Source organism: Triticum dicoccoides, chromosome 1B (genome assembly GCF_002162155.2).
Source record: "Triticum dicoccoides isolate Atlit2015 ecotype Zavitan chromosome 1B, WEW_v2.0, whole genome shotgun sequence".
In the NCBI taxonomy this organism is placed as follows: Eukaryota; Viridiplantae; Streptophyta; class Magnoliopsida; order Poales; family Poaceae; genus Triticum; species Triticum dicoccoides.
In genome coordinates this window covers 361,281,556-361,291,861 of record NC_041381.1, presented here as the reverse complement: position 1 = coordinate 361,291,861, position 10,306 = coordinate 361,281,556, and positions in this window count along the sequence as shown.

Sequence of the window (10,306 nt, the reverse complement as noted above, 5' to 3'; positions counted from 1 at the left end):
TCTCTCGAGAAAAATAGCAAACGGCGGGAAAACAATTACTGTTGGGCAATTGATAGAACTTAAAATAATCATGATGATATCCAGGCAATGATCATTATATAGGCATCACGTCCATCTTAGTTTCCTTACGGACCCCACTGCCATGAGAGGGTAGGACAAAGGATGTCATGCAAGTTCTTTTACATAAGCACGAATGACTATATACGGAATACATGCCTACATTACATTAATGAATTGGAGCTAGTTTTATGTCGCCCTAGGTTATAACTGCTACATGATGAATATTATCCAACATAATTATCCATCACTGATCCAATGCCTACGAGCTTTTCACATACTGATCTTTGCTAAGTTACTTTCGTTGTGCTGCTGTTACAATCACTACAAAATTGCTATTGCTACTGTTACCACTGTTATCGTTACTTCCATACTACTTTGCTACTAAAAACTGTGTTGTAGATATTAAGTCTTCCAGGTGTGGTTAAATTGACAACTCAAATGCTAAGACTTGTGAATATTCTTTGGCTCCCCTTGTGCCGAATCAATAAATTTGGGTTGAATACTCTACCCTCGAAAACTGCTGCGATCCCCTATACTCGTAGGTTATCACTCCCCCACTCACTCGTCCGCTCGCTCTTCCCTCTCGCCCCTCTCCCGTCCTCAGATCCGCCGCACCTCCCCCACTCACTCGCCCCCACCCCTCGCTCTTCCCTCTCGACCCTCTCCCCTCCTTAGATCCGCCGCACCCGACCGCCCCGGTCGCCGCTCGCCGTCATCCACGTGGCCACCGAGCCCCTCCAGCTATGTCGGCGTGTCCCCGAATACTGCCTGCGTCCGCCTCTCCCTCTCCGACCACGCACGCGAGCTAGGGAGCACCCCAGCGCCTGATCGGCATCGTCTTCCTCCAAGGGACGCCGTTGCTCCGCCGCCTCGTTTCGCTCCACCGAGCCTCTCCCGAGCTGTTTTTGCACACATATAGGGCCCAGTGAGCTCTGGCTTTCCCCCCCTCTTCGCGCTTCGTTTCCGCGCCCGTAGTCTAGCTAGCCACAACGACCGAAGCTCGCATCCATCTCTGTGCTCCTCGCCGTTACTACTGACGCCGTCGAGCTCAACCGAGTCTCGCATCATGCTTTGCATGCCTCCAGGGGGGCCAACGCTGGCCCTAACGCTGCTCGTCGTGCTCCCTAGCATCGGCCTGTCCACCGCGTGCTTCGGTCGTCCGCCTAGCTAGTCACCGCCGTCAATATAGGCCGCCTCCGGTTGTGCTACTGCCCCAGAATGACGCGGCTCGCTCCGCTTGTTCGGACGAGCCCAACAGCACACCAAACAGGCGCCTGTATGCGTTTTCCGACAAGGCATGTGGCTTCCACCGTGTTTTTGGTCGCCGCCGGCGAGACGCCAGCTGCCCGCTGACGTGGCCTACCACTAGGGCCCACCTAGGTCATTGCTGGTGGGTCCCTTGGCCGAGTTGACTGGGTTGACCCAGTCAACTGTGCTTACTGGGCAGCTCCAGTCACTGAGTGGTGGGCCCTCCCAAGTGACTAGCTTTCCACCGACCTTATCCACAAGGTATTGAAGATCCACTTTTTTGAGGCTCCAAATGGAGAGAGGCAGCCCCAAATAATGCATTGGAAAGGAGGCACTAGATGTCGGTAAGCTTTGCAAAAATGTGCACAAGGTTGATGTGGTTGCATAGACAGGAACCACTAAGCTCTTATGGAACTTAGTTGCAACACCCATATGTAATGAGCTATAGTAATCATCATCATTAAGCTAAGCTATCTTGGTTAACTAATCTTAATCATCTTTGATCCATATCTCATTTCAAATTCCACTTTGAAATCATATTGAAATTAAGAAATTTACAAACATAAAATAAAAAATGTTCAAAGTGTTGCAAATAATCCCTAGATAATTGTCATAGTGAATCCAACATTTAATAAAATATTTAAATGCCCTAAAACAATTAAATAGATGCCAAAACAATATTTTAATTGCTTTTTAAATTATAAAAATTCCAAACTATATTAAATAAATGCCAAACGTTTTGTGGCAGTGGCCTAGTTTATAATACTAATTAAGGTGCAAGTTTTATATTTATAAAATTATTTTGCTTTTGAAAATAAAAACAAAACAGAGCTAATTAAAAGAAAAAACAATAAAGAATGAAAGTAAAAGGGGAAACCCCACCTGCCCCTGGGTCTCAGGCCACAGGGATAGGCCCAACTGGCCTAGCCCAGCGACCTCCCTGGTCGTCCCCCACCACTACAGTGGGGCGACCGAGCGCCCATGCGCTGTTCTTGCCAGGCCACCTCGCCGTCCCCATTGGGGAGAGAGGATAGGGGCATCCCTCCGGCGCCTCGGACTCCTCTGCCACCTCACCCCAACTCACTCGCCCCTCGCTCTTCCCTCTCTCCCATCTCCCCTCCTCAAATCCACCGAACCCGACCACCCCAGTCGCCGCCTGCTGTCATCCACGCGGCCACCTAGGCCCTCCAGCCTCGCCGGTGTGTCCCTGACCAACGCCTGCATCCACCTCTCCCTCTCCAACCACTCACGCGAGATGGGGAGCACCCCATGATAACCCACAAGTATAGGGGATCAATTGTAGCCTGTTTCGAAAAGTAAGAGTGTCGAACCCAACGAGGAGCTAAAGGTAGAACAAATATTCCCTCAAGTTCTTTCGACCACCGATACAACTCTACGCACGCTTAATGTTCGCTTTACCTAAAAAAAGTATGAAAGTAGAAGTACTTTGCAGGTGTGATAGGATAGGTTTGCAAGATAATAAAGAGCACGTAAATATAAACTAGGGGCTGTTTAGATAAAGAAGCAATAAAGTTAGTAAAGCAAGTGTGGAAAAGTGGTGGTAGGAGTTGCGAAATTGTCCCTAAGCAATTGACTACTTTACTAGACTGATAGCAAGTTTTATGTGGGAGAGGCAAAGCTAACATACTTTCTCTTCTTGGATCATATGCACTTATGATTGGAACACTAGCAAGCATCTGCAACTACTAACAATCATTAAGGTAAAACCCAACCATAGCATTAAAGTATCAAGTCCTCTTTATTCCCATACGCCATGACCCACTTATCCGTGTTTGTGTTTCAGTCACTCACGCAATGCAAACAATAAGCAAACCATGAACATATTGAAACACTCTACAGTGGGAATCCCTCACGCTTGCGCGACAGGGAGAGCATCATAGGACATCAACATAACCACAAGCAAATTAAACCAATCATAGCAATTCACCAATTACCGCAAGGACAACGAAAATCTACTCAGACATCATAGGATGGCAACACATCATTGGATAATAATATGAAGCATAAAGCACCATGTTCAAGTAGAGGGTACAGCGGGTTGCGGGAGAGTGGACCACTGAATATAGATGGGGGGAAGGTGATGGAGATGTTGGTGAGATGGTGGAGGTGTTGGTGTAGATTGCGGTGATGATGATGGCCCCGGCGGCGTTCCGGCGCCACCGGAAGCGAGGGAGAGAGAGCCCCCCTTCTTCTTATTCTTCCTTGACCTTCTCCCTAGATGGGAGAAGGGTTTCCCCTCTGGTCCATGGTCTCCATGGCGTGGGAGGGGCGAGAGCCCCTCCGAGATTGGATCTATCTCTCTGCCTCTCTCTGTTTCTGCGTTCTCTGATTCTGCCCTTTCACCGTCTCTTATATATCCGGAGATCCGTAACTCCGATTGGATTGAAACCTTCACCACGTATTTTTTGAAAATTAGCTTTCTTGCGGCAAAAGAAGAGCAGCAATTGCCTTACGGGGTGCCACGAGGGTCAGGGGCGCGCCCCCTGCCTCGTGGCCCCCTCGGGCACCATCTCACGTTGATTATTCTTCCCAAATATCAAAAATATTCCAAAAATATTATCCGTCTGTTTTTATCCCGTTTGGACTCCGTTTGATATGGGTTTTCTGCGAAACATAAAACATGCAAACAGAACTGGCACTGGGCACTGGATCAATATGTTAGTCCCAAAAATAATATAAAAAGTTGCCAAAAGTATATGAAAGTTGTAGAATATTGGCATGGAACAATCAAAAATTATAGATATGACGGAGATGTATCAGTATCCCCAAGCTTAATTCCTGCTCGTCCTCGAGTAGATAAATGATAAAAAGATAATTTTTGATGTGGAATGCTACCTAGCATAATCTTGAACATATAATCTAATCATGGCATGAATATTAAGACACGAGTGATTCAAGGCAATAGTCTATCATTTGACATAAAAACAATAATAATTCAGGCATCCCAACAAACAATCATGTCTTTCAAAATATCAATGCTTCAGAACGTTATCCCTACAAAATCATATTGTCTTTTATGCTCCCTTTTCTTAACACAAGGTACCCCTCATGCCCATCTCGGTGTCAGCCAAGCAATTGGTTCATACTTTTTAACGCGCTTCAGCTTTTTCAACCCTCACGCAATACATGAGCGCAAGCCATGAATATAGCACTATAGGTGGAATAGAATATGATGGTGGAGGTTTATGTGGAGAAGACAAAAAGGGAGAAAGTCTCACATCGACGCGGTTAATCAATGGGCTATGGAGATGCCATCAATTGATGTCAATGCGAGGAGTAGGGATTGCCATGCAACGGATGCACTAGAGCTATAAGTGTATGAAAGCTCAAACTAAAACTAAGTGGGTGTGCATCCAACTTGCTTGCTCACGAAGACCTAGGGCATTTGAGGAAGCCCATCGTAGGAATATACAAGCCAAGTTCTATAATGAAAATTCCCACTAGTATATAAAAGTGATAACTCAAGAGACTTTCTATATGAAGAACATGGTGCTACTCTGAAGCACAAGTGTGGTAAAAGGATATTAACATTGCCCCTTCTCTCTTTTTCTCTTTTTTTATTCTTTTTCTGGTGGGCTTCTTTGGCCTCTTTTTTTTATTTGGGCTTCTTTGGCCTCTTTTATCTTTCATAAAGTCCGGAGACTCATCCCGACTTGTGGGGGAATCATAGTCTCCATCATCCTTTCCTCATGGGGGCAATGCTCTAATAATAATGATCATCACACTTTTATTTACTTACAACTCATTATTACAACTCGATATCTAGAACAAAGATATGACTCTATATGAATGCCTCCGGCGATGTGCCGGGATGTGCAATGATCTAGCATAGCAAAGATATCAAAAAATGGACAAGCCATGAAAACATCATGCTGGCTATCTTACGATCATGCAAAGCAATACGACAATGAATGCTCAAGTCATGTATATGATGATGATAGAAGTTGCATGGCAATATATCTCGGAATGGCTATGGAAATGCCATAATAGGTAGGTATGGTGGCTGTTTTGAGGAAGATATAAGGAGGCTTATGTGTGATAGAGCGTATCGTATCACGGGGTTTGGATGCACCGGCGAAGTTTGCACCAACTCTCGAGGTGAGAAAGGGTAATGCACGGTACCGAAGAGGCTAGCAATGATGGAAGGGTGAGAGTGTGTATAATCCATGGACTCACATTAGTCATAAAGAACTCATATACTTATTGCAAAAGTTTATTAGCCCTCGAAGAAAATTACTACTACGCATGCTCCTAGGGGGGAAGTTGGTAGGAGTTAACCATCGCGCGCCCCCCGACCTTCACGCCAAGATAAACAATCAAAATACAATGCCCGCCAATTTGGTTACATAGTTAGGAGACCATACGTGCATGCTTTGGGAATCACAAACCTTAACACCAATATCCTTAATAAACACAACCATCTACTAGAACCTCTCACATATTATCATCTCTATATCGCAAAACTATTGCAAGGAATCAAACATATCATATTCAGTGATCTACAAGTTTTATGCAGGATTTTATGACTAACCATGTGAATGACCAATTCCTGTCATCTCTCTAAATGGATATAAGTGAAGCAAGAGAGTTTAATTCTTTCTACAAAAGATATGCCCACGCTCTAACAAATATAAGTGAAGCAAAAGAGCATTCTACAACTGGCGGTTTTCTTTGTGAAGAGAAACAGGCAATCCAAACTTCAAATTATATAAGTGAAGCACATGAAGCATTCTATAAAGCCATACTCAAAAGATTTAAGTGAAGTGCAAAGAGCATTCTATAAATCAACCATAGACTATCCCATACCAGCATGGTGCATAAAAGAAAAGTGAAAACTAAATGCAAAAGATGCTCCAAGATTTGCACATATCACATGAATGAAACGAATCCGAAAACATGCCGATACTTGTTGAAGAAAGAGGGGATGCCTTATGGGGCATCCCCAAGCTTAGACGCTTGACTCTCCTTGAATATTTAATTGGGGTGCCTTGGTAATCCCCAAGCTTGATCTCTTGCCTCTCCTCCTTTCCCTCATATTGAGACCTCCTCGATCTTCGAACACTTCATCCACACAAAACTTCAACAGAAAACTCGGTAAGATCCGTTAGTATAATAAAGCAAATCACTACTCTAAGTACTATTGCAACCCAATTCATATTTTGTTTTTTCATTGTAGCTACTGTAATATAACTTTTCCCATGGCTTAATCCAGTGATAGAAATTGATAGTTTCATCAAAACAAGCAAACTATGCATCAAAAACAGAATCTGTCTTAAACAGGACAGTCTGTAGTAATGTGAAAATTCACCATACTTTTGTTACCCCAAAAATTCTGCAAAAATTAGAAAAAATAAAACATTTGTATAGAAAGACAGTGCAAAAAGTTTCAGAACCGTTTGACGTTCCAGTAAGAAAATGTAAAATCACGCACTACAGCCAAAGTTTCTGTCCTGCACCTCACAAACCAACAAGCATTGTAAACATCCTAAAGGAAAACCTTAGCACATTATTTTTATAATACAATGGAATTGTACAAGGGGATAATTATTTTTGATGAAAAGTTTCTGTAATTAAGATTCACAAAGTTTCCGTGAGCATGAACAAAGTTCAAGGAGCTCCCCCACTTCAACAATGCTTGTCTTTCTCACTTTCACTTTCCTTTTTGAAAAAGTTTTGGGTTCCCCTCCTTATTTTTCTGTTTTTTAAACTTTATGAAAGCACACAACAGAAATAAATGACTCTCTAAAACTTCCGGGTTGTCTCCCTGGCAGCGCTTTCTTTAAAGCCATTAAGCTAGGCATATAGTGCTCAAGTAATGGATCCACCCGGATCCCAAGTTATATCAAAGCCAATTTTAATTAACAATGATTTGTAATTTAGTAGTGAGCACAAAGTAACATATATCATGCAACAACGAAGTCTAACTCTCTTCCTATGCATCGGCATGTCATAAAAGAACAATTCCTGCACACATAGTAAAGGTCAATGCATAGTATAAGCAGTTTCTTGCAATTTTATCATATTGGAAACATAGAGAGGTGGAGATATAGTCTCTCTCTCATAATAATTGCAAGTAGGAGCAGCAAGCACATCATATTATATCCATCAAAATCATCATGTGTAGTAGTAGAATGCAACCCATCAATATAATCCTTAATAAGCACAAACTTCTCTGATATAGTGTAGTTTGGAGAATTCAAAAAGATAATAGGACTATCATGCGTGGATGCAATAGCAACAAGTTCATGTTTAACATAAGGAACTATAGCAAGTTCATCTCCATAAGCATAATTCATATTGGCATCTTGGCCACAAGCATAGCAAGCATCATCAAAAGGGGATATTTCAAAAGACTCAACGGGATCATAGCAATCATCATAGCAATCATCCTTCGGTAAGCACGAAGAGAAATTAAACAATGTATGAGTTGAAGAGTTAATCTCATTAGAAGGTGGGAATGGGTAGCTAATCCGCTCTTCCTCCTTTTGTTCTTCGCTCTCCTCGTCATCTTTTTCATCCAATGAGCTCACAGTTTCATCAATTCCTTCTTCCATAGACTGTTGCAAAATATTAGTCTCTTCTTGGACAGCGGAGGAGTCCTCAATATATGGTTTAACATAGGCATTAGAAGCATAATTATCATAACAATATTTAAGTATGGCCAAATTTTCAGATTTGTAAAGAGTAGCATCATATTTTCAATCATAGAAGCAATTTCATAAGCACCCTTAAAAGAAACAAATTCTTCAATTTGTTGAACATCATAGTAATTATAAACACCCATAGGATACGAAGATACTATTCCATTATCACTAAACTCACATTGGTAGGGAAGGTGTTTCTTAGGGTTTTCAAAACAACAAGTAACATCATATATTTCACATAAATTCCAAGCATAGCATTCCAAACGATGAATTTGATCCAGTAAAAGTTTCCCTGTTTTAGATATGCGGTGTCACACATAACAAGCATGCTCATCTAAAGATTTGCCCTCAACTAAGCTTGTTGGGGTTTCAGCACGAGCAAAAAGGGATCGAAGATGATCCAAGTAAAAAGCTTCAGGAGTGTGATAGATTTTGAGTGGCTCTTCAACCATTGGTGTAGTAGGCACAACTAGTTTTTTTTGGTATTTTGCGTTTCCTACCCATAACTAAAGATAGAAAACAACTAAGAACAGCAAATAAAAATTACTTAGGGATAAAGCAAACAAGCACACACGAGAATGTTCACCCCACGCTATGACTCCCCAGCAACAGCGCCAGAAAAAGGTCTTGATAACCCACAAGTATAGGGGATCAATTGTAGCCTCTTTCGATAAGTAAGAGTGTCGAACCCAACAAATATTCCCTCAAGTTCTATCGACCACCGATACAACTCTACGCATGCTTAACGTTTGCTTTACCTAAAACAAGTATGAAACTAGAAGTACTTTGCAGGTGTGATAGGATAGGTTTGCAAGATAATAAAGAGCACGTAAATATAAACTAGGGACTGTTTAGGTAAAAAAGCAATAAAGTTAGTAAAGCGATTGTGGAAAAGTGGTGGTAGGAGTTGCAAAATTGTCCCTAAGCAATTGACTACTTTACTAGACCGATAGCTAGTTTTATGTGGGAGAGGCATAAGCTAACATACTTTCTCTTCTTGGATCATATGCACTTATGATTGGAACTCTAGCAAGCATCCGCAACTACTAAAGATCATTAAGGTAGAACCCAACCATAGCATTAAAGTATCAAGTCCTCTTTATTCCCATACGCCATGACCCACTTATCCGTGTTTGTGTTTCAGTCACTCACGCAATGCAGACAATAAGCAAACCATGAACATATTGCAACACCCTACAGCGGGAATCCCTCATGCTTGCGCGACATGGAGAGCACCATAGGACAGCAACATAACCACAAGCAAATTAAACCAATCATAGCAATTCACCAATTATCGAAAGGACAAGGAAAATCTACTCAGACATCATAGGATAGCAACACATCATTGGATAATAATATGAAGCATAAAGCACCATGTTCAAGTAGAGGGTACAGCGGGTTGCAGGAGAGTGGACCACTGAATATAGATGGGGGGGAGTTGATGGAGATGTTGGTGAAGATGGCAGAGGCGTTGGTGTAGATCGCGGTGATGATGATGGCCCCGGCGGCGTACCGGCGCCACCGAAAGCGAGGGGGAGAGAGTCCCCTTCTTCTTCTTCTTCCTTGACCTTCTCCCTAGATGGGAGAAGGGTTTCCCCTCTAGTCCATGGTCTTCATGGCGTGGGAGGGGCGAGGGCCCCTCCGAGATTGGATATGTCTCTCTGTCTCTTTCTGTTTTTGCGTTCTCTGATTCTGCCCTTTCACCGTTTCTTATATATCCGGAGATCCGTAACTCCGACTGGATTGAAACCTTTGCCATGATTTTTTTTCGAAAATTAGCTTTCTTGCGGCAAAAGAAGAGCAGCAACCGCCTTACGGGTGCCACGAGGGTCAGGGGCGCGCCCCTGCCACGTGGCCCCCTCGGGCACCGTCTCGCATTGATTCTTCTTCCCAAATATCGCAAATATTCCAAAAATATTCTCCGTCCGTTTTTATCCCGTTTGGACTCCGTTTGATATGGGTTTTTTGCAAAACATAAAACATGCAAACAGGAACTGGCACTGGGCACTGGATCAATATGTTAGTCCCAAAAATAATATAAAAGGTTGCCAAAAGTATATGAAAGTTGTAGAATATTGGCATGGAACAATCAAAAATTATAGATACAACGGAGACGTATCACCCCAACGCCGGATTGGCATCGTCTTCCTCCTCGGGACGCCGGAGCTCCGCCGCCTTGTTTTGCTCCATCGAGCCTCCCTCGAACCGCTTTTACACACCTGCAGGGCCCGGTGAGCTCCGGCTTCTCCCCCCCTCTTCGCGCTTCGTTTCCGCACCTGTAGCCTAGCTAGCCACTGCGACCGAAGCTCTCCTCCACCATCGTGCTCCTCACC